Here is a 26,647-nt window from a genome sequence, read left to right as displayed (position 1 = left end):
TTGAAACAGTTTCAGTACATCCTTGATATGCTTTTTTCTGTCTTTTCTGATGATGACTCTCATAGGTTCTCTGCAGTGTTTATCATACAACCAAATCAATTCACTAAATTAAGTATGCTCTGTGTGAGATGTGAGCAAAGAAAAACCTACTGGGGACAGAATGAGTGCAAAATAAGATATGACAATCCTTTTACCCTAACACAAAAACAAAAATTAATATCTTGAGTTTCACTTATTGTGGTTCTTTTTAAAATTCCAGAATATTCTTTATGGATTAAATAGAGACAGTGCCAAGGTTCAAAATTAGATTAAAGACCAAGAATTCTAAAAAGTAAATCCAAATAAAAAGTATAAGCTACTGATAGAAAAGAACTAAAAAATAGTTGGGCAGCAGCAGTCAGATAATTTTGGTGAATTTGTAGGGTTTCTAATTTTCTGGTTGTGTTTGTCTTATCAGTAATAGACCCTTTGTAGCAGAAAAACCCAGGTCAGAAAGCACAACCCCCACACAAAACTGTCAGTGTAACAAGTTTTCATTATTCCCAAAAGAGTGAGATTGGCTGAGACCAATTTAAAACTGGTAGTCATACTATTGAAGAAAGTGCACTCTAAGAATGCCTCACGGAGGAGCATTTGGGTGCCTAAGTTGGTTAAGTGTCTGACTTCGGCTCAGGATATGATTTCATGGTGCTCAGACTGAGCCCTCTGTTGGGCTCAACATGGAGTCTGCTTGTCTCTCTGCCCCTTCCCCTGCTCATGTGCTCTCTCTCTCTCTGTCTTTCAAATAAATAAATAAAATCTTAAAAAGAAGAAGAAGAAGAATGCTTTAAGGAGTGACTCTTCTATTATGTCTGTGAGATGTTTTTCTTATGTATGCACTTTATTTCAGGATTCAAGTAGTCAGTCAGTGAATGTCTGAGTCTACATCTCCACAGAATCTGGTCCCCCAGAGAAGAGTAAGAATTAAATATTAAACAGTGGGTAATAATGCTAATCTCGAAACATCTTAATGTTTCTTACTATGCTCTAGAGTGCTTGTGTCAAATACCTGTCCAGTAATAGTTACATGGGCAAACCCACACTGATGTGCTCCCTTAGTTGTGATGCCTTCCAATTGTACAGCTCTTTGAGAAACACTTTTGTTGAAATAATCTCGTTTAAACCTTATAGCAACCCTGCATGTTATATATTATTATTATATTTTCACAAATGAGATCTAAGAGAGTAGGTGATTTGCTGAAGTCTCACAACTAAATAGGTGTCAGAGCGGAGACTTCAGCTATTACGTATGACTCCAAGTTCAGCACATGCTACAGCCAGAGTCGCCCCCCATATAATTACTCTCAAGACACAGTCTCAAAGGAACACTCTAAAGGAGCTAAGATGATGGCCAACTAGGAGGACCCTAGGCTGGTCTTGTCTGTGGAACACAACTAGATAACTACCAAATCATCCTAATTACCCCAGAAATAGGCCTGAACACTGACAGAACAAACTCCACAACCTCACCAAAGAGGGTAGAAGAGCAGAGACGTGGTTTGGGGCAGAAAGGGATCAGGACTGCTACAGAGGAGAAGGAGCCATGGTCGCGGAAGCAAGGCAGAAACAGAGAGAAAGAGAGAGGGGAGCACACAGGGGAACCCACAAGGAGAACATTTCCCCAAAGCCATTTGCTGGGAAAAAGAGAGGGGCAGATTTCATGAGTTCTTGGAATAAGCATGGCTTCAAGCCTAGAGTTTGAAAGGTTTGTGGGCTTAGCTGGCCTAGAGGTCGGAGGGTCCTGCCCAGCTCCAGAGAGAAGGCAGGCAAACACCCTGAGGGCAGACGCCATAGGAACAGCCAGTTGAAGAACACCTCCAGCACACAGCGGGGGAGATCATTTGCCCTTCTTGGAGGAGTCACTGAGAGGTAGTATTCCTGAAGACACCTCTCTGGGCACACAAGAGCGGGCTGGCACCACTTCTCTCCCCACCCCCAGCAGAAACACAGATGCACCAGCAGGAGGCAGCACTGAACCAGCACAGACTGTGTCTCATGCTCCCACCAAACCCCACTTCCCAGCTCAGTGAGACGCCCCAGAAGAGCAGCGCAGGCTCTTGCCCCTGTCACCTCCCTCAAGATGGCGTTTGGAAAGTCAGCAGGCTTGGCTGGGATAGAAGGTGCAGGGCACTGTGCCTCTCCTGGTGAGGGGACGAGACAGGTTACTAAGCCAGAAGCAGATGGTGTAGAAACAGTGATCTGGAAAAGGCCTGGGACACACCTGGGGGAGATGATTTGTTCTTCTCAGAGGGCTTTCCTGAGAGGCAGCAGACTGGGGACAAAAGAGGGGGCCAGGGCCATTTTCCTCCCCTGCCTGTTAGCATCAACTCAGAGCCATCGGGGTAGTCAGCCGCACAGCAAGGACGAAGGGAGCCTAACCTGCTGACACCAAGTCCCAACCCCTTATAATATGGTGGTGCTGCTCTTCTTTTTTTTTTTTTTTTTTTTTTTTTAAAGATTTTATTTATTTATTTGACAGAGAGAAATCACAAGTAGATGGAGAGGCAGGCAGAGAGAGAGGAGGAAGCAGGCTCCCTGCTGAGCAGAAAGCCCGATGCGGGACTCGATCCCAGGACCCTGAGATCATGACCTGAGCCGAAGGCAGCGGCTTAACCCACTGAGCCACCCAGGCGCCCTGGTGCTGCTCTTCTCAGTCAAGCTTGCCTCAGTCCCAGAGTGGCCAGCCCTGTGTCCAGAAGAGCAGTATGAGGCCCTGCACAGGCTGCGTCCCCTGACTAGAGAGTTCTGCAGGGTTGCAGTTCTAATGCAGATAGCGTCAGGTCCCATTTCATGAGCAGAGCAGAGCTCACCTAGTCCAAACTTGGGCCACATTCAGACCAGGGACAAAACACTGTCCACAGCAGGCCAGGAGAGCCTCTGCAGATGACCGGCCCGAAGGCTAGAACAGCAGAGTGCACACAGCACATTCCAGAGATGTTAGCTCAAGTGCCAGACTCGAGTACTACATACCCTCTTCTTCATAAAGCCATTTCTCTCCAAAGTGGGAAACAAATGGACATTTCTTGCACCCAGAAGAAGGCAGATACTTAGACAAAATGCCAAAATGGAGGAATTCATCCAAATGAAAGAAAAAGAGAAGATCATGGCCAGAGATCTAAGTGAGACGGATAGAAGTAACATGCCTGATGGAGAATTTAAAGTAACAATCCTAACAATATTCACTCGGATTAAGGAAAGAATCGATGACTTCAGGGAGACCCTTACCACAGAGATAAAAAGAGTTTTAAAAAAATCAGTCGGAAGTGAAAAATATAATAACTGAGATGGGAAACAGGCTTGATGCAATGAATGCAAGGATGGAAGAAGCAAACCTCTCCATAGACACTTGGCAAGCCAGAATGGATGGCATGATCTATTCAGCGTGCTGAATGGGAAGAAAACTCTGATCACAAATGGTTAAGATTTCATATTTTTGGTGGTTGAGTAATATTCCATGAGACAGACAGGTAGATCTATCTGTCTCATGGAATATTACTCAACCACCAAAAATATGAAATATATATTATATAGATAATATATAATATATATATTATTAGAGAAGATGTGGGATATATATATATTATATAGATAATATAGATTATCTTCTTTGTCCACTCATCTGTTGATGGACATCTGGACTCTTTCCACAGTTTGGCTATTGTGGACATTGCTGCTCTAACTCTGCGGCGTAGGTACACCTTCTATCACTATGTTTCTGTCCTTTGGGTGGGTGCCTATTAGTGCAGCTGGCTCATAGAGCAGCTCAATTTTTCACTTTCTGAGGAAACTCCATACTGTTTTCCAGACAAATGTGGAAATTAAGAACAAAACAGAGGATCATAGGGGAAGGGAGGGAAAAATGAAATAAGATGAAAACAGAGGGAAACAAACCACAAGACATTCTTAACTCTAGGAAACAAAGTGAGTGTTGCTGGAAGGGAGGTGGGTGGGGGCATGGAGTGACTGAGGGACGGGCATTAGGAAGGCACTTGATGTCATGAGCACTGGGTGTTACATGCAACTGATGAATCACTAAACTCTACCCCTAAAACTAATAATACACTATATGTTAATTAACTGAATTTAAATAAATTTTTAAAAAAGAATGGGGAAAAAAACCTGCAGACAAGAAGACTCTATCCAGGAAGGGCACCATTCAGAATTGAGAGATCAAGAATTTCCCAGACAAACAAGCACTAAAGGAGTTTGTGGCTTCTAAACCAGATCTTAATTATTACTGTCAAATGGGGTTCTTGTGAGATGTCAGTTCCCATTCTATTCTTTGTTGGGTGATAATTATTACAAAATTTTGTTTTGTTTTGTTTTGTAGAATCTATTTTTTCTGTTATCTAATCTTTTTCTTTCTATCTCTCTAAAAAAAGGAAAAAAGAACACTGAAAGTTTTATACATGTATCTATCATCACAAATAAAAGGGACTTTAGTACCTAAGAGGCGTCAACAGTTTGGTGTAGAATGCCCTTAAAATTCAAATGACATATAACCAACCTGCTTGGAAACAAAACTAAGACGACAGAGGAATGGGAGTATAATTTGAGAAAAACCAAGTGGTTGCTTTTTACTGCTTGATTTTATTTTTTTTAAAAGCCAAATATTGGGGCGCCTGGGTGGCTCAGTCGTTGGGCATCTGCCTTCAGCTCCAGTCATGATCCCAGGGTCCTGTGATTGAGCCCTGCATCATGGGAGAGCGAGGTGGGGGTGGGGGGCGGGAGTGGGGGGTGGGAGTGTTTGTCCCTGCTCAGCGGAAAGCCTGCTCTCCCTCTACCACTCTCTCTGCTTGTGTTCACTCTCTTGCTATCTCTCTCTCTCTCTCTGTCAAATAAATAAATAAAAATCTTTTAAAAATAAAGCTAAATATTGGGGTCCCTGGGTGGCTTAGTAGGGTAAGCATCTGACTCTTGATTTAGGCACAGGTCATTATCTCAGGGTTGTGGGATGGAGCCCCATGTTGGGCTCTGCGCTGGACATGGAGCCTGCTTAGGATTCTTCCTCTCTCTCTGCCTCTGCCCCTCTCCCCTTCAAAAAAAGCTTAATGTTTAGAATTCTTTAAAATCATGTGAAGTTGATACTATAGTTTCAGCACAATGTTTTAGAGGTCTCAAGAATATTGGTTTGTTTTTACCAGCAGGGGGCAGTAGGCATCCCTCATTGGTTTCTTCTGCATCGTATAGGGGCTCCCCACCTCCAAATTCCCCATTTGAGAAATATAAGGAAAATGGACTGAAGTGTGCTGACTTAGTTTAATTCTTAAAAGTACTCCTAAATGTCTAGAGCACTAAAGCTTTCTAGCAGAATGTATCAGAGTATTGAATTTCTCTACAAATTTTAGATAAATTACAGGAATTGGGGAAAAGAAATTCAAGAATGTGCAATTAACTTTCATTATTCAAGATCAGAATAAGCTGTTTAAATACTTTTTATTATTGGAAATTCAATTTGTACTTATCTCTAAATAAGGGATACCAGGGCCTGCCAGGGACATTGATGGTAAATAGTCTGCTCACTTTATATAGAGAATCCTTTTCCCTCTACCCTCCCCCACCACACACACATGCAAATGCTGAATAAAGAAAATCACAAATTTATATCAGTCTGGGTAGTTGAGTTATGAGTTAATTATGTCAAGGCTAGCAAAAATGGCGGAAAGCCTAGATGGTACGAATTATGTTATGAATAGCGGGAAAGCACGAGGAATGTAAGAAGCAGACATAGCCCCCAAAGAGGTGGCATGCAGATAAACCTACAGCAGCCTGACCTCTGAAGAATCCTGACCCTTCCTCCACATCTTCAGCCTCTAACCCTTCACTTTCCATACCTCCCCAAATACAATCAGGTAAGATGTAAAACCTTAAAACGCACAGTCTATCAGAAAGTGCTGATGTGTTTTAAGCTCCTGAGAGAATTTCATGCAGAAACAGGCTAATACCGCAGGGCTCTTGGTTCCCAGGCTATGAGCTGATCCTGAAGCCAAAACTTAATTCACAGAGAAGTCTCAGCATCTGTCACAGAAGCATTTTAAATTGGAATGTGTGGTGCCTGAAGGCCTCCTTCCCCCATTCATTGGGGGCAACAGTCTCCAGACCTGGACCAGACCCATCACTGTTACCTTTTAGGAGAGCTACTTAAAAGTATGAGAAAAATAAAAAGTAGGGCTTGCTCACCAGAAAGATTACAGGCTCTTCCAAGTGAATCCTGATGAGGAGAAGGTATGGCTTTTGCCTTATGGGCTCTACATAAGGCCAGAATTATTACAGGTGGAGGTTTAAAAGTGCATCTAAAGAACCGCAAACGCATTCTGTTGGGGCGGGGGGAGTATTTTTAATGTTTGAGTGGACATTAGTACCATGAACTAGATATAATCTAAAACAAAGGCACTTTCTTCTTTAATATGCCACATTTGACATCTAATGTTATTCTGTCTCTGGGAACTGGATTCTGAGTTTTACAGATTCCCCCTGCCAAGTCCATACCCCCTAGCTACCCCAGTGTGACACTAGTGCTCTACTGTCCAGATATGTCAGCATCACTGAAAGAATGCCCTAGCATCCAAACCATTACTGGTAAAGAAGATCTTGAAAATCAGCTAGCCACTGCAGGGGAAGCAATTGAAGTTGTTAACTTGATTTCTAACAACATAGAAAAGGGCATTTGCTTTGTCCTCAATTGACCAAAAATGCTTTTAAATACTCAAGCGGGAACAGTTTTGCAAGTGGCCAGTATGCTCATGGTTATCAATTCAAGTCCCGTTTCCCAGGCTGGAGAAGGCCATGTGTGCAGTTGCCTTTCTGAAGGCATACCTCCTGCAGAAGTGTTGACAGGAAAGAGGAGGAAGGGAAAATAATGTGACCTGCTTTCACCAGGAAGCTTCAGATCATTTCCCTTTGTCTCTGCGCCTCTTTGGGAGATTTTGATCCAATCTGCTGTAGTGAGAAGAAACTCTCAACATTTAAAAAAAAAACAAAAAAAAAACCCTCAACTTTCATTTTCCTCCTAAGAAATGGAATTTTATTTCTGGATGACAAGGGCTTCGGAAGGCCATGGTGTGGTATATGAGTGATCCTTTCACAGCTGTTGAACATCAGTAGACTACACATCCAAAGTATAGAGATAGCTCTTAAAATATCAGCCAAAGAGTTTAGAGAGAGAAGTATGTCTTTAAGGAACGATTGAATGTTATTGAATCTTTCAAATAATGGTGTAACCTTGGTGACAGGGCAACAATCTTCATGGGCTGTATTCAGACAGAACTGAGTTCATGGAGACAGCACAGGGGGGTCTGACATGTGGGGCCCCTGTTAGTCATTTATCTATTATTAGTATTGTCCTACACCCATTATCTACTTTTTCTCCAGTCCCTCGGCTACTCAGCAGAGATGCTTTAAGAATGTCTATAACTTAATCTCCTGCCTGGCATGACCTAGAAGTACAGTTGTACAGTGATGGGGGTTAACTAAACTCTTGAGAAAAGGTTCAATGGACACAGAGGTACAAAATGGTGGAGGGACACTTCCCTTGATGACAGAGAAGAAGAAGGCTGAAATCCCAAAGTGCTTCTGACATTTGCCACCCACATAAATTGATGAGTTAGTTATTAAGGGCCTTTCTGCTTAATTAGAAATCCAACCAAAGACCCTGGTGTCATAATTTATTCTCCTGCAAAATGATGTGACCCAGAGGTTCTAGCCATAACCACAGAGGAATTGGAGGTTGGTAAATGACACTCTGAGTGAAAACTTCAAAGACACAGGAGGGGCAGAGGGAAGAAAATGTATCATTAATAAACAGGATGAGGCAAGTAGACAAACATTCACCTATGATGTCACCTGCTTCTACATGATGACATATTACACAGCCAGTTTCAGAACACTATCTATCATAGGATTCCATTTTTCATTACTTCAGCAATGTGAGACACTAAATTAATGTTGCATTATTTTTCATAGTTAAATTTAAAAAGAGCCCAATTGTTAGTTGAAAGCCACAAATGAGTGAAGTACATGGTAGGAAGGTACCCTGGTTTTCTCAAAAACTGCCCTGTCAGTGGGTGCTGGCATTGGTCCCAGTTTTACAAACATCCTTGTTCATGGAATCTTACATATCGAAACTTTTAATTTTCTTTATTTCAAACATACAGGGGAAAAAAGCTGAAAATCCAAAAACACTGAAGTACCTACTATTTTTTTTTAAATAGTTGTTAACATTTCCTCATATTTATTTCAGGATTTTTTAAAATGTTATTTATAAAGACCTCTTCATTACTCTTCCATTTCACTTTTTCCCCTCCCTAACCATTATCTTTAATCAGCTATATATTGTTCTCAACCACATTTACCATGTATATATAGTTCTGTGTAATTTTAAAATTCATATAACTAGTCTCATACTTTAGGTATATTTTGCAATTTGTTTTTTATTCAACATTGTATCTTTTAAGACTTATCCACATTGATACATGTAGATCCAATTCTTTAATTTTGACAGATTGACTCTACCATAATTTATGTATCTGATATTTATTTATAAAATACCCTGTTACTGGGGCACCTGGGTAGCTCAGTGAGTTAACCATCCAACTCTTGGTCTCAGGTCATGATCTTGCGGTTGTGGGATTCAACCTGGCATTAGGCTCTATGTTCAGTGCACAATCTGCTTCAGATTCTATTTCCCTCTCCCTCTTATTCACTCTCTCTCTCAGATAAATAAATAAATATTAAAATCTTTTTTAAAATACCATGTTATTCATATTGTTTCTAGTTATTCACTATTATAAACCATGCTCCATTAATCCTCCTTGTACAAGTCTTCTGAGGTTCTAGTTGGTGTGTATATCCAGCTATGAAGTTGATGGGTCAGCTACTGTGCTTTTCATCAACTTCACATGGTATTGCCAAACTGGTACCAATTTGCACTCCTATAGCATATAAAAATTTCTATTTCCCCACATTTTTACCAGTACATTTTCATCTTTGTTAACCTTTGTAATATGAAACACTATCTTAGCATAGATTTTTTTTAAGTAGGCTCCATGCCCAGTGTGGGGCCCTTATCATAGCTTTTATTTCACAGATTTCTAGTGAGTTAAGCATATTTTCATTTATTGGCCATTTGGTTTTCCTCATCTGTGAATTTATATCCTTTGTCCAATTTATTCTGCTTGGGTTGGTTACGTTTTTCTTATTGATTTGGAAAAATTCTTGGTAGTAGATTGAATTGCATGAAATTGCCATTTTTGTAGGTAAAAAATTACTAATTATTGGCAATTTTATATAGATAAAACCAACATTTCTTGACATTAAGTTTCTGCTCCTTATATGAATGACAGCTATCTTTTGCCAGTTTATAGCTTTTCTTTCAAATGTGTTTTGGACATCCTTTGGCATGTAGAAGTAAATATTAATAGAGCCTGTTTATCAACATTTTCCTTTACGTTTCATGCTTTTTCTGTGTCTTATTACAAGAATCTTTTCCTATCCATATGCCCTAATATTTCTGTGGTATAGATTTCCCAGAAGTGGGATTTCTGGGCTAAAGGTATATGTGTATGTTTAAATTTTACTTAAATTTCTAATATCAATGTGTGAGTGTATCTCTTTCAAAAAACTATCTAATGAATGAGAAGAAAAATATCATTGTCACTTTAGTTTACATTTCCCTGAGAACTAGTGAAATAAAGCATCTTTTTATGGGTTTAATCATCATTTGGATTTGTTCATCTGTGAATTTTCTATTCATATTGTTTGCCATTATGTCTGTTTCATTGTTTATCTTTTCAAATTAATTTGTGGAGTTGTTTGCATTTTACTGATATTAACCCCTTATCTGATGTATCTATGCTAGTTTTCCCTTCATATAGCATTTGTTTTAACTTCATTAATCATATGTCTTTCTATACCAAAATTTTTACATTTTTATGTATCATATATACATCTCTTCTTTTATCACTTATAAGTTACTTTTTTAAGTTTTTATTTAAATTCTAGTTAGTTGACATACAGTGTAATATTGGTCTCAAGTGTATGATATAGTGATTCAGCACTTCCATACATCATCTGATGCTTATCACAAGTGCCTTCCTTAATCCCCATCACCTATTTCACCCATCGCCCCTACCCACTTCCTTTCTGGTAACCATCAGCTTCACTTCTAAATTTCTTGTTTTGATATAAATCATATAAAGTTCTCTCTGATCCATAGCTTATACATACAGTCTCCTAAAATTTCTTCTGAGGTTTTTGTTTACTTTTGAGTATTTAATCTCTCTTAAATAAATTTATCTATTTAATGTGAGGTAGATAGATCTTCAAATTGAAAGAAATAATTTTTATATCACTAGGTATCCTGATACATAAATAAAATCTTACCATGTTATATCATATCACATATATATTACATGTTTGATTTACTCCACAACTCATAAAGAAAAGAATCATCATATGCCTTTAATTTTCTAAGTCCATTTTTTTTTACAATTTTATTTATTTATATGTCAGAGAGAGAGAGACCATTAGCAGGGGGAGTGGCAGGCAGAGGCAGAAGCAGGCTCCCCACGGAGCAGGAACCCCATGCAGGACTTGATTCCAAGACCCTGGGATACATAACCTGAGCTGAAGGCAGTCACTTAACTGATGGAGCCATCCAGGTGTCCCTCTAAATCTATATCAATGAGACAGTCCCCTCCATCAGAGTTGCTGAGAAATCTAATCACGCTCGTCTTTCAGGGAACTCCTTTCATCCTTTTAGGATCATAAAAGAACTCTAGGGCTTGTGATTAAGGATAATTGAGGGTGAAGTCCCTGATTATCAGGCAGTTGGGTTTATCTCTGAGTGCTTGGTCTTCGTGCCCGCATAATCTGTTTGTGGATTGGCAACTCCCCTTGCAGTGTCTAGCTCTCCTTGTGCAAGCCTTGGCACTCCTATTTTTAGTGTCCCATTTGGGGTTCTGAGTTCTTGGCCTACCTAGACACACACATCCATCACTACCGGAGCTCCCACCAGCTCCTGGGCTTTAGAAACATGCAATATCCCATCCTGCTGTCTTCTGGAAACCAACACTTTCTCCAGTCCCACTATCTTCTTATTCTCGGAGTACACAACCTTGATCCCAGCCTAAATTCCTGTCTTTGGACCTAAAAAACAATATGTTTAGAGTGGGGGTGGTAAGGGGTGAGGGTGCATTGGAGTGGTGGTGAAGAGAGTATAGACTTAAAAATAAAAAGAGAGAGAGAGAGAGGGAAAGAGTATAGACTTTATAAACAGAGTCCTGGCCAATCATTCTCTGAGTAAGAAATCTCACTCTAGATATTCAGTAGCTCATCTCCCATCCACCAAGAATAACTAGTATGCCTCTTCTGCAACAGCAGAAGCTTAATAACGTGATTGAGTTTTCCTATCTTGCTGCATTACAGTATTGACAACTCATATATTAAAGCATATATTTTATATCTTTATACATATATATTTATGATATATGTTTAAGACATACGTAAAGTCTATTATATAATAGATTTTTTATATATAAAATATATATAAAGAAGGTCTAAAAGATGTATACCGAATCTTTTTTGTGGCTATCTCTAAAGGTTGGGAATTATGAAAACTTCTTTTTTTTTTATTTCTATATGTTTTGAATTATTATTTTCATCTTTGCAGTTAGAAGAATAAATATATTTAAGAAAATGTCACAAAATGTTAGAAAGGATGTTGGCAGCAAGTGAAAAGCTTCTAAACAAAACTTGTAAAATCTTTCCAGATATTTACCCTCAGAGACACCCTTTTCAGATACTTGGGGGAAGGGAGCTATGATGACTGGGCAGTGACAAGAGAGAAATGTCTTACATATTCACAAAAGCTGTTAGAGATAATGAAAAGATCCCTGGATTAGCAGTCAGGCGATTTGGGTTTTCATCCTGGCTTTGCCATGAGAGAGCTGCGTAATTCTGGTATGTCTCAAACTCTCCCGATTCTTTCCTAACACTAGACAATCTCCAAAGTCCCTTCTGCTCTAGAATTTCATAATAAAGATGATTTAAAGAATCTTGGTTGGTGGCTATGACTCTGGTGACAAGTATCATAGTGTAACTGGCCATAAAACATTCAAATTAACTCTTCTTTGAAAGGGTAGATATATCTGCCTGTCATTCTTTCAGCCCTTCCTGATTTGCACAGACCATTGAACTGAATGCTTACCAGAGCTGGAAAATGCCCCGCTGACTAGAGAGCTGGGATTTTGCTCCCAGTATCATCAGGAGCAAAAAATAGACTGCCACCAGACCCAACAGCTGAGCTGCCTCCTTCTGGGCAGGCTGCCAGCATGTAAGTACAGGGACACATTCGCTGGGCACTGGGATCTCCACAAACATGCTCGCCTCTGCTCACTCTCTTTCCTTAGGCCCTCAAGGCTTGAGCAGCTATGCGCCTCATGTCCTGCTCACTGAGAAAAGCCACCTTGGTTCCATCTGGATGGCTTTGAGACACTCTTCTCCACAGCTAATTGCATTTCTGTAATAGATTTGTTCTCAGTTTCTACCTTTTAATAATCTCACTGAGCTCTGCCCTAGGCAGCACAAATGGTTTTTCGGTCTCCTATCTGACCTAATTGAGGAGTCCTTCTCAACAAGGTAGAAGAAGGATCTATTTCCACCTTTCTAACACCAAGCCCAACCCACCTTGCTGTTTGCCTTTCTACCTGGGGCTTCTTAAAAATAGCATTTTGGAGAACTAGACTGGGGATAGCAAAAGATAATGCTGCTTCTCTATAAGAGAATCAATAGGCTTTTATCCCTAAAGATGAAACTGCTATTATACTGGGTGGTTTGGACTAAAATCATAGGATTTTAGGTCAGGTAGAGTCTCAGTATCACATTATCTAACTAAATTTCCATATACTCTATTGGTTCATGTTAAAGCATGAATATATAACCTGCCCCAGGTCTTGCTGACCAATCCAGCTTATGAATATAACATTTTAATTTATTAATCAACTAGTATTTACTGAACATTGTGCCCTACTTAATAGTGGAAGACAAGATAGAATGTGATATGATTCTAGAGTCACTTGTAGAGTTAGAAATGCCTAGAGCCAAGATGACAGAAGATTCAGTCTCATTCTCAGACACAGAGAGGTATTAAGCATAGAATTAAGAAACTGAACATCTCATTTCTCTTGTCTTTTGGTAAGTATGTTGCATATCCAAGCAAACTGTTGTGTTCTTTCAGCCCCCTGAAAAGAGAGCCATAGGAATGACAGAACAAAGAATGGGGTCCCACATGCATTTCAGTTATAAAAACTCAGTATGTATTTCTTCCAGTATATAGAGAGAACCATTTTAATGGTGCTGGTGATTCTTTCTGCCATCTCACTTACTGAAGGTATGTTTGAGAGAGTGTGACCTGGGAGACAGGTGTAGCTGACTTACAATGCATTGACTATTCCTGTGAGCGAAACTGAACTTTGTTTTCTATAACTGAACATAATTTAACTCTCAGGCCCTCATTTCTGTTACAATGTAAACATATTGTTATGTCAAAAGTAACTCAGTCTCCTCTAGTTTAATACACTGCCTGTTTGGGTACATAGGTAGGCAACTGCAGGATTCTTCTCCATCTTTCTGCCCTTTTGTCCAGGAGAGACCTAAGTTATGCGTCTCATCTGAGCATTCTTCTCTGGTCTTTGCTGACCTCGGTTGAGATGTGACTTTTTCCTTCCTAGTGTCTGGGCATTGTGACAATATCCCACTGTGGTTGGTTGGCAGTCCAAGCTCCAGATCCACTCTCTACACATTGCCTTCACCCAACTGAGGCATCTTCTGGTCTTCTAAGCATGTCTGCCCCTTCCCTGGGGGACTCAGGAATGCTCAACTGCAGAGAGTGAGGCTACTTTCAGATCCATCCCCATAGACACTTCGATGCATTGACTCAATGGTTGGGAACTGCAGGGCCATTAGAATTATTAAAAGCAAATGTAACCCATCAGTTACTATTTCAAAATAGCCTACATATTGATCTGCTGTTCTCTCAATCTGTCCTAGTGTATCAGATGGTGAATGTAATTCTAGTGTTATAAAGATGCATTTTCATCAACAATATTGCCCCTAAATGCAAGTCAACCATTTAATTTAGTACCTAACCAAAGCTGGAGGGAACAATGGCTGAGTTAGATTTATTTAGAAACGGTGTGTGTTGGTTTCCAGCATGGTGCCCTCCTAAGGGAATTTTAAAGCAACTTTTGCTTACTCATGATTTTCACCTTATATTCTGATTTTATAAATGTTTTGTAACATTTTAAAGATGTGATGCCACAGAATCTGTGGTTAATGACTTGGTTGCTAAAACAGAGTGCAGTGCTAAAAGAAAACTAATGACAGCAGTGTTCTTAGAACATTTCTAGAAGCAGAATTTCTTTGCTGGAGTTCAGAGAAACCCATTTAAGAAGCCCAGAAAGATGTGGTCTATATCAACTTGCTGGAGAGCAGTGGCCTCCCTGTCTTGTCCTCCGGATCCTAGCATGTATCATTGTACTTTGCACATACTGGGTGCTTAATATATTTGTTGAATAAGTCAATTAACAAACTTCCAAACAGCATTTTTATCTCAATGGAACATAGAATTTGCTGGTTATTGAAGTAAAATAGTTCAATTTGAGCAAAGCTAGTGGAACTTCCAAGGAACTGTTCATCAGAGTCTGTATGTCATGACAGAGATACTGACTTAAAAAAAACAAGAAGGCTGGGCACCTGGCTGGCTCAGTTGGTAGAGATGTGACTCCATCTGCAGGTCATGAGTCCAAGCTCCACGTTGAGTGTGAAGATTACTTAAAAAACAAACAAACAAACAAAAACACTATTTTTTAAAAAAGAAAGAATAGATCATATATTTCCTGGATATGCCAGATACCCTGGACTGGACTGACTCCTTTAAATTTACAAGCCAGGCAAACTCCCATGATGCCTGGCCTTTTGATTTTATATTAAAGAATTACGTTTACTTCATACAGAATATTCTGTGATGCCTAACATTTCAGCCAACTCAACTCACAGAAATACAGACACAATCCTTAGAAAAAGCCTCTGAGTAACCCAACATAGCTCGAGGTGTATATGATCCCCCTCTTAAACTCTCATTCAAAGTCATATTCATGCTTATATGCCTTTAAAGACCTACTTACGGGGTTGCTTGACCCACAGAAATTCGAAGAAACAAACCTCAGAGGGATGGGAAAGGCTGCCAAAGCCAAGCACACCAGCCACTAAAGATGTGGCCATTAAAGGAAAAGGAAGTAAAACTAAGGCCTCGGCGTGGAACTGCAACTCTGCTTCCAATGGACATTTTTCCTAATGCAGCTTTCTTTCCTTTGAGGCACCTTCTTCTCTATATGGTTCTGGTGTCATCTTTCCAAGTGTAATACCCCCCAACTCCAGCCACTGCAGACGTAAGCACAGAAGTGATGCTTAGCCCTCCTCAGAACTCGGAGAAGCACAAGCTGGCACCAGGAGCAAGATGCACCTAAACCTTGCTAGCGTAGGAGGATGTTAGTGTGGCGCAGCGGGTGGCCCCACGGAGACACTTGTGGAGGTTCTCTATGACAAGCAGTCAGGCCAGTTAGGAAGAAAAGGTGTTTCGATGTCCCCAGGCCCACGTGCAGTTCCAAAGCTCTCATTCCTCTTTTCCAGCTGAAATGAAAACTGGGATTACTGATGTTTTTCCCCAGGCAGTTTTCAGTAGCTCTTGACATTTATACCTCAGAGCCCATATCAGGTCCAACACCTCTGGCTTCAGATCACTCTGTTACATGCCCACCCACACTGCCTGCCTGTCCCCGCCTCTCCCTGGCAGCCCTGGCCTGTCCTCTAGCTTGACTCCCACAGCCACCTAGCCACACTCTGCTCTCTCTACCCCATGCCTGGGAAGACCTGCTCCCCCACTCCTATGACCTCCTTCTTGCTCACCTAGATCACAGAATTTTCCCACGATGCTTTTAGTCCACATTCGTTTTTCACCTTCTCTATCTTCTGTTGCGCTTTTTGCCCTTACTTCATAATCAGCAACCTGTTACCTAGTGCCTCCCCCATCACTCGTCAGCCTCTTACCCTGCTTTATTTTTCTGTATAACACTTAACACCTTGGACATAATATGTGCGTGTATGTATATACATGTTCTTTGGGGCTTTTTGGTCTGTTTGACGCACTAGGAGGATCTAAGCGCACAAACGGAAGCATCACCTGCCATCCAAGGCCCAGGGCATTGCTGTGAATTCAGATACATAGAGGACCATCAGAGAAAGTAGACTGGTTTCTCTTCCTCTGCAGGACAAGGCCTGACATGTCTTGGGGCCTGTATACCTCACAGGCTTTGAACTAAGCCACTAGAATGCTCAGCCATTCCAGATTCATTTCTCTCCCATTTCTTAACTCCATAATACTTATAACCACCAACTGCTGGTGAGTCCTTGCCATCATGCCAGCAATTATTTACTGCTTTGCATACATTTTCTCAATTAATTCTTACTTGAGGCATAGACTATCGTTATCTTCCTTTTACACAAGTGGAAACTCAGGCACAGAGAGATTAAGCAACTTGTCCAAGGTCACACAGCGAGTAATTAGTGGGATGAGCGTTTGAACCCAGACAGACTTCTCCAGAGTCTGCTCCCTTAATCTCTTTGCTTTGCTACTGCCATGTTGTCTGGTTAATATTCAGTGACAAACGCTCTAGCACCCAGATTAGCTTCCTGTATCATGACTAATCTCTGAAGGTAATATTAGATGACATGATTAAAAGTTTAAAACAAGGGGCACCAGAGTGCTCAGTTGGTTAAGCATCTGCCTTTAGCTCAGGTCACGATCCCAGAGTCCCGGAATCGAGCCCCGCATCGGGCACCTTGCTCAGCAGGGAGCCTGCTTCTCCCTCTCCTTCTGCTGCTCTCTCATTCTCTCTCTCTCTTAAATAAATAAATTAAATATATATATATATATATTAAAGTTTAAAAGAAAACAAAAACTCACAGCCGTAATTGAGTGGTTCTTCAGCTACAGTGTACAGGGAACACGGGCAACCGTGCACTACCTGGACCCAACACTCTCCTGTTCCAAACTCCCACAACAAGCCCAGGCCTATCTATGTTTGAAATCTGCTTCTCAGTTCTGCATTTGTGATTTTATAATGACTTCCACATGCATTAGCATCCTATTAATTGACTAGTATATAGGAACAGTTGTCTTACGAAGGGAAGGGATTTTTTTTTCTTTTCTTTTCTTTTCCATTAAAACGACGGGTCCACAAAATGAAAATACTTAATCTAACGAGTGCAACCTGGAAAGTAATTTCATGGGCTGTAGTACTTTGATGGTGATAATTCTTGGATGTCAAAAGGATAAGGACACAGTTTTCTGCTTCTAATTTTATTCTTAGAAAATGATGATATTGAGCTATCCATAGAGTGCCCCTGTAGATTAACTCCAGTTTTTCTTTTGTAGAGGAGATTTAAAGGAAGTCTTAATCTGCTTTATATTTAACTCTTATCTCCACACTCTGAATTAAAAATAGAAAGCTGGACTCTAGCTAGTCTCACCTCCACAGACGCTCAGAAGGTTGAAGTCAACCCTGGGGTAAGGATGGGCCCAGAGCCACTAACTTTAGTTCTCTCTCTGGTTTAGCACCTCTCACTGACGTTCCCAACAGCCCCTCCTTTCTAATTTTCAACCCAAGAACCTCGTACTAACATGTCTGAAATGAGCAGTTCTTATTCTGTGATTCTTGAATGGCATGTAGCATGCTGATCAGGTACTTTTCATTTGTCACAAAACTTGATGAATTCTGAATCCTTTCAGAATCTGCAATCTTGGAATGTTCTGCCTCCTTTAATTGTTTTCTCCTGAATCCATACTCAAGGTGGGAAGAGAAATAAAGAGTACTTTGATTTTTTTTTTTTTTTCCTTCTGCAGCTGGTGAAAACTGCTCTGGAGTACTTCCTCCTCCTCCCTTCGCCATTCCCCAGCACCATGTCCGCACCCCCCTCGTTTCCCTTTCCTTTCTCCTACTCTTTGCCCTTCCTTTTCCCATCTCACTTCTCCGAATCCTCTCTTTTCTTCCCCTTTTCTCTCTTCCCTTGTTGCACCAATGTCTGAAGCAGCAGGAAGGGCAGGAAGAGTTTAGGAGTTGAGGGGAGCAGGAGTCAGTGGTTCCTTCTAACCAACCTGCCAGTCTCCTTCCTGAGCTTCAGAAATACAGTTGAGGGTCACCGGTCTGAGAACTAATAATCTAGTCAGTCTAGATCAGAAAGGGTAAGACGCCTCTATAGAAATTTCTACAGTTCTGGGTTTCTGGCATTTTCAACCTGGTGAAATTAGCAAGCCTGGTGAATTGTAGGTTGAATAAGGGCAGGGGGAAAGCCAACAGCATACATCTGTGTATGTTATCCCTGCCCTCAGTTCACATATACTCTCCCTCCAGCATGTTCTTCCTCCTGATCTCTCCCCAGTAGCATGTTTTCAAGTCTAGAGTCTTAAACCAAAATACCAAAAGGAGGCTATTTTATGCTTTAATTGCAAATAAATAAATAAATAAATAATACAGCTCTTAGGGGAAAAAGAGCCTTTGTATCTTTTCTCTATTCCTTCTTCTTCACCACCACAATCATGAAAGTATCAGTGGAAACCACTTACTGAGTGCCTGCTGTGTGCCTGTGGGGGTTCTGAACGTTCATTCAGAGGAAACAGAGCCCCTCGAATCGTGGGGTCACACAGCCTTTTGAACAAGTACCAGTGGGTTCCAGGATAGTGCTTTTCAAATGGGATTATTTAATAAAACATGAAATTAAGGTAGTTGTGAAGACTGGCATTTTAAAAGAATTAAGAGCATAGAATGGAATGGAATGGAATAAAATAAAAAAATATTAGAGGATATTACATGCAGTAGGAATAAGTATTATTTTGTGAAAATTTGGTTTTAGTTAAATACACAACTCTACCTATCTAAAATGGAGAGTCTGATGGTGCTTACTGATATCTGGGAGCTTCTCTATATTTCCCAGTTTCCTTTACAACCAGCAGTCTGACTGAGATCTGGCCGCAGGAGTATGTCCAAAGGGAAAATGCCACTTCCAGATCCGGCACATAAACTCTCGCACATAGGCTTCTCCACTCTTTCGTCCTGCCGTATGCCAGCTGAATGACGCCAGGCCACCTTGAAGCCACAAGCTGTCAGAGCCACAACATGGAAGCAGCCTTGGGTCCCTGAGTCATTTGGAGGAGGGCCACTCACCAGAATCCCCTGACCAGGGATATCAGCTTTGGGCTTTATGTGAATGAAAAATAAACTTCTACAATATTAATCCAGATTGTTTCACCTACCCTGTACATGTGTATGTGCACTTGGCTTATGCCATAGTACGTATTTCTTTATCTACATTTTGGTTGAAAATATTTGAAAGCCACTATCCTGGATACTGTGTTTCAAAGGTGGTTTTGGATCAACTATAGTTGAATCACTTGGTATGCTCATTATATATGCAGATTTCTGGACCCTATAGAGATCTACTGAGTAAGGAAGGATCTTAGTGTTGGGGCCCAGGAATGCTTAACCTGCTTGACAAACCCCACAGATGAACCTTATGAACACTAAAGTTTGAAAACAACTATTGCCCTAGCATGGTAGAAACATACCTTCTTGGGACTGGTTTAATCCACCAAGCTTTATACCTATTTTTTTGGTCACTGTCCAAAGTGTGAGTTTCTCCCTATTCCCCAGCCTATCTCTCTATATAATCTTACAACAATAATGCTCTATAATGATTCACATAATCCTTCATTAAGAACACCTCCCAATCTTTTCCTCCTTCCTAAGCACTTTAACTGTCCTCTAAAAAGCTTATTGTGTAATTAACAAACATACTTATCTCTGAAACCATTTTCTGAACATTTTCTTAACCTTCTGGCTCTCCCCTGAGTTATCTGTCCTGCTTCTCAATGACAGCTGTTTATTTCCCACATTTTATAGAGAACTCTGAGGGTTTGCAAGTGGAACTAGTACCTTCATGAATACTCACAGCCACTTCCCAACCATGACTGCTCTACTCTTTTGGATAGGGCTATGTCAATTAATATGCTTTTGGTTACAAGTAAAAAAAATATCCAGGTAGAAAAGTGATAAACAATAAGGACATTTAAAATCTCACATTATAAGAAGTCAAAAGTTTTAGTGATAACTGGCTATGCAGCAGCTTTTTTCATATTTCCACTCTATTCTCCCCAGCATGTTGAGTTTTATCCTCAGGCTTCTTCCCTTATGATCACAAGATGGCTGCTGCAACCCCAGACATCACATCCTCACAGCTTTATCAGTATTAGATTCCTATGTCTGCTGTAACAAATTATCACAAACCTGGTGGCTTAAAACAATAGAAATTTATTCTCTTACTGGTAGGAGACCAGAAATCTGAAATCAGTATCATTAAGCTGAAATCAAGGTGTCAGCTGGGCCATACTCCCTCCAAAGGCTCTAGCAGAGAATCTGTTCCTTGCTTCTCCCAGCTTCTGTTGGCTGCCCATATTCCCTGGCTTATGGCTACATCACTCCAATCTCTGCCTCCATCTTCACATTGCCTTCCCCTCTCTGTGTATTTTCTGTCTGGTATCAAACTTCCTTCTTCCTCTCTTTTGTGAGAGACATTTAGGGTACTTGTCATTGCATTTGGGGCCCACCGGGATAATCTAGAATAATCTCCCGATCTCATGATCCTAAAATTAATCACAACTGCAAAGATTCTTTTCTTAAGCAAGGTAACATAAATTCTAGGGATAAGGAAACTAGATTTTTCTGAGGACTGTTATCCAACTTATGTGTATGTCCAAAGGTAGAAAGGATATTTCTCCTTATCTATAATTTCTTAACAGGGAGAAAATCTTTCCCAGGAGCTACCTGTCTTAGTCTATTTGGGCTAGTATAACAGAATACCGTATACTGGGTGGCTTAAACATCAAATATTTATTTCTCACAGTTCTGGAGGCTGGAAAGTTCCAGACCAAGGCACCTTAGACCCAATGTCTGGTGAGCACACTCTTCTTGGTTTTCAGACTGCTGAATCCAGTTGTATCCTCATATGGCCAAGAGAAAATTTCTCTCTCTTGAACTTCTTTATAAGGGCACAAATCCCATTCATGAGGGTTCCATCTTCATGACATTAACTACCTTCCAAAGCCTTCACTTCCTAATACCACCACATTGTGGGGGGGCAGGTAGGATTTCAACATATGAATTTTCAGGGGACATAAACATTCAGTCCATAACACCCCCTACACTAGCATATTGCCTCATTGTTCTACTGGTTGAGGCTGGGTCGTGAAATCATGTATGTGGCCTCTTTGGGTGTGGAAGACTCTGTCAGGAAAAAAGAAATGATGAGAGACTGTCATTTTGATTGGTGGTGTGTTGATTGGACACCATCAATGTCTGCCTCCAAATTCCTGTTCTTTTGAGGCTCCTATCTTTAGAGCACTCTCTGTCCTTCCGTTTTTCTCTTTTGTTTTCTACTCACTTCTCCTCAGTATTGAAGACTTCATCATTTGTGTCAGAGTCTTTTTCTGTGGTCCATCTAACCACTAGCCATTCAGTTCTTTGACCTCTTCATGTTCCAATAACCATCCCCAACTCATCCCTGTCTTCCATTTCCACAACTTCTCCCTGGACCTGGATAACACCTGAAGCTGCTCCCTCCCTGAAATAAAATCTACACAAAACTGTCCCTCTGACCACATCCTTCCATCATTCCAGCTTACTCATTTCACACCTCCTCTCTCCTTTCTACTTAGCCAGCAGCTGTTCTTGTCTCGAGTTTCCTCCTATTCAGAATATATTGCCCATATTTTTAAGTTACTGTGATCTTTGGTTCTTCAATTGAAGTTATCTAGCAAAACCCCAATCCTGATGTATCCTACTATCTGCTTGCTCAAATTTTTTTCATCATCTTTAATTCCCACTCCTTCACTCTCAGCAGATAACTTTACTTCATACTTCACAATTAAAATAGAAGACACGGATTTAAAAAACAAACAAACAAAAAACCTCCTCAACTTCCCACCACTACATTTACCTACATTTACTTGTCTATGTCCCGAGATGCTTAATCTTCTGTTCCTGTTAAAGTAGAGTGGAACTTCTTCTATTAGAGGGCAATCCATCTGCTTGTTCACATGGAAATGTAACTAAGTTCTAGTCAATGAGATATAGGTGGTATTGTAGTATGAAAGACTTTAGAAAGTGTCATTAAAAGATAGTGTCCTTTCCCTATTCTTATAGTCCCTTCCTCCATCCAGATACCTGGAATATGGATGTGATCACTGGAGTTCTTGCAGATGAATTTTAAGAATGATGCCCATTGAATTGCAGAGGAGTGAAATAGAATTAGATTTACCTTCTTTAAATCATTCCAGAGGTGCCTGGGTGGCTCATTTGGTTAAGCGTACAACTTTTGATTTTAGCTCAGGTCATGGTCTCAAGGTTGTGAGATCGAGTCCCAGGTTGGGCTTCACACTCACTGGGGAGTCTCTTGAAATTCTCTCTCTCTGTCCCTGTGCTTCTTCCTCTGCTCACACACTCTCTCTCCCAAATAAATAAAGCTTTTTAAAAGATCATTCCAATTTCTAACTCAAACAGGTGCAACTCTTCTGTTTCTAAAACCCACACTCTTAGGATGTTCTTAAAATTTTGTTACACTAAAATTACTTCATTTTTATGTTAAAAGAACTATCTCTTTTCCATCCTTCATATATATTACAAAGTCTGCTTCCACTGACTTGACTCTGGAAGATTCCATGTCCCCTTGTCCTTTTCCAATGCCTGGCTTTCCTCTCCACGACAGAGGTGATAGGGTTTCCAGAGTAGGGTTGGGTATGGAAGAAAAAAATGTAGCCCCATTACCCATACATAATTCTAGTCAGTTTTTGGTAATATTTGTATCATCCTCTCTATCCTTATTATTCTCCCTCTTGTTCTTCTTTTGTTGCTTTTGTTTCTATGCTCCTTTTACTTTGTTTAGAAGTTGACCCAGAGGAGGAAAGATACTAAAACCATACATCAACATCATCGAGCTTTCATTCCTACCTCCTGTATTTTCTTTCTGCTTTCTGACTTAGTGAAAATATTAAAAGTAGAAAGAGCACTTATTGTTTGATAGCTTTCCACAGGGACATTGAAAACATCCTCTTGAAGGAAAATACAATTGGATGATTTGTCTCAGAGTCTGAGCTGAGTAGAGAAATGTTCTTGCTAAGGGTGGCCAACAAGGAAGCATGAGTAGATGATTAAACTCTCCCAGCCCTGTCATCATCTTTCACTTTGCTGCCCAAGTGGCAACTCTGAGAGACAAGCATGATTTGTTTATTCTCCTCTTTAAACCCCTCAGTGGCTCCTTTCCAACTTCACCTTTCACCCTTGGCCCTCCCCACACCCTGTGACTCCAGTTAGCTTGATTGCTTATAGTAGTCTGGGCTGTTTCACATCTCTGTGCTTTCTTTCTGTTGCTCTTTTCTAGCCTGACCTCCCACCTCAACCTTCTAACAATACAAACCCATTCACCTTCAAGGCTCAACCCAAGAACCTCCTAGTCATCTGTGAAGCTTCTTGTGCCCTTTGACCTCCATTCTCCCAACTGACCTTTCCCTCATTTATCCCCCTCTAAAGAAGTATTTTAACATGTGTCACCCGCTTTTACAAAATTATTTGACACGTTTGTATCCTTTAATTTAAATTCAATTAATTAACATATAATGTATCATTAGTTTTAGAGGTAGAGTTCAGTAACTCATCAGTCTTATATAATACCCAGTGCTCATTAAATCATATGCTCTCCTTAATGTCCATCACCCAGTTACCTATCCCTCCACCCCTCCCCACTCCAGCAACCCTCAGATTGTTTCCTACGATTAAGAGTCTCTTATGGTTTGTCTCCTTCTCTGTTTTCATTTTGTTTTATTTTTTCCTCTCTTCCCAGATGATCTTCTGTTTTGTTTCCTAAATTCCACATATCAGTGAGATCATATGATAATTGTCTCTCTCTGATTGACTTATTCTACTCAGCTTAACACACTCTAGTTCCATCCACATCATTGCAGATGGCAGAATTTCCTTTTTTGATGGCTGTGATATAGATAGATAGATAGATAGATATCGCCAAACTATGGAAAGAGCCCAGATGTCTATCAACAGATGAATGGATAAAGAAGCTGTGCGAATATTTGCACAGCTTCTTTATCCATTCATCTGTTGATAGACATCTGGACTCTTTCCATAGTTTGGTAATTGTGGACATTGCTGCTATAAACATTGGGAAGCAGGCGCTCTTTCGAATCACTGCCTTTGCACCTTTGGGGTAAATACCCAGGACTGCAATTGCTGGGTCATAGGGTAGCCCCATTTTCAACTTTTTGAGGAACCTCTCTACTGTTTTCCAGGGTGGCTGTACCAGCTTGCAGTCCCACTAACAGTGTAGGAGGGTTCCCCTTTCTCTTCATCCTTGCCAACATCTGTCGTTTCCTGACTTGTTCATTGGTCTGAGATGGTATGTCATTGTGGTTTCAATTTGTATTTGCATGATACTGAGTGATGTGTATCCTTCTGTTTAACCATAAGCTCACCAAAAGCAGGCATTTTTCCGTACTCATGTTTTAATTGCCCAAGTAATTCATGAACACTTTCATTTTGCAAAGGAATCAATTAACACAGAAATATAACATGAAAACCCCCTTCACTTCTAACCCCTAAGTAACCCTCCCCTCCTCATCTTATTTTTACTTGAACCCTCCATGCCTAGTTCAGCATCTGGCACACAGAAACCCCCAGAACTGTGCTTTGAATAATGAATGAATGAATGACTCTCCTTCCAAGGTTATTCTTCTCAGCCAGTGACACATCTGATCATAAATCTGAGTTTAAATAACCATTCACAGCATGCAGCTTCCTCACTCCAAGGTAACACTGTATGTGCTCTCTTGTGGTTTATTTTTGCTCATTCACTGTCTGAGTCTTCAGTCTCCTCTAGGTCCTGTTTACTTTGACTATTCAAAGCTCTGCTCCTCTGCTGGAGCAGTTTACTTTGGGAGGAAGTTTTCCCCCTGCCTGTGCAGTGTAAATTGGTTTCTAAACAATCTAAACAGTCTCCATTAATATTGTACTGTAGAACAAGGCAGGATAAAATATTCAAAGTAGCAGGAGTTACTTTTTAGGATGATTGAATATGATGAAGGAGCCAAGGACAAAGGGTAATTTATTCCAAAGGAAGTCAACACCTTTGCTTTACACTAGCTCTTGCAGTTAAAAAATAGGGCTGGTAATTGGACTTGCTTTATGAAAATCTCATTAGCATTAGCATATAACTAAAATGCACAGCTCCATAGTTAATTGCAATCCTGTACTGCAGTTAACAACTACAGTGATGACATTTGCATATTGCACATAAAATTAAAAATGCATGTCAGATAGGTGCTCTTTCAGAAAAAAAAAATCCTTGAATAACATTGCATTCACTACAATAATCAGAAAGATTTTGAATTTGAATGGAAATTATATGTATAGTATGAGCTTTAGAAAGACAGAGGAGCCTGATCAAGGAGGAGGGGAATCTAAATCAGAAACATCACATAGGCAAAACTCCAGCAGCTGGAATCTTCTTCAAGGGCAGAGACCTGTAATACCGAACCGTGTGTGCTTTGTAGAAATACAACCCTTTCGTCTGAAAGTCTCATTTCACCTCCTAGGCATCAGTCCCGTCTTGTTGCTTTTCCTCCAGACTGTAAGCTTCTTGAGATCATGGGCTTGATCTTCTAAAATCTTTGTATCCCACAATGCTTAGCATGTAGCAGGCACTCAGTTGTTCCAGGTGTGAACCAACTCCACCCTCTCCAACTGAATCCGGTAGACACGAGGGACTGGAGTGAAGTAGAGTGAAGTGGTTGTTCACTTCCACGTCCTGCAGTCACTTGCCTTGAGCCAGTTACTTCAACTTCCCTGAGATTCCTTTTCCTCCCCTACAAAATGTTTTCTGCCTTCAAGGTTTCTGAGAAGATTCAGAAAGAAAATATGTAGTACTTAGCACAACACAGTGCCTGGCATATAGCAAGTGCTATTATCATTGTAACTGTTGTTTTGGGATTAAAGATCACGGGAAAATGAAGCTTTCAGGTATCTGTTTCTGTTTTTGCAACTTTTCCCATGCTGAAACTGAAGTATAAATCACTTTGTATGTCAGTTCTAATGCCAGTCAACTACCAGATAGATCAATGTTACCATGAGTAACTACTTGCCACAAGGGCAAATGAGGCCCTGAGAAGAAAATGAAGGGACCTGAGACAAAAATACCACTCTCTAGGTGGATGATACAAGAATCCATTATCATGGATAATCCATTTGTACATGAGACGCCTCTGTTGACCCTAAATTGCCTGCTTCTTGGAAGGCAACGATGTACCAGGAACCGGAGTCAGTGTATGCAATGCATTGTGCTAGGAACTCAGAGACACAGATGACCTTGGATGTGAACCTGACTCATATACAACTGGAAATTTTGGACTAGAAATAAAGTAAGGATCAAAACTAGAGTT

Source organism: Neovison vison, chromosome 11 (assembly GCF_020171115.1).
Source record: "Neovison vison isolate M4711 chromosome 11, ASM_NN_V1, whole genome shotgun sequence".
NCBI classification, from domain to species: domain Eukaryota; kingdom Metazoa; phylum Chordata; class Mammalia; order Carnivora; family Mustelidae; genus Neogale; species Neogale vison.
This window is presented reverse-complemented; position numbering follows the sequence as displayed.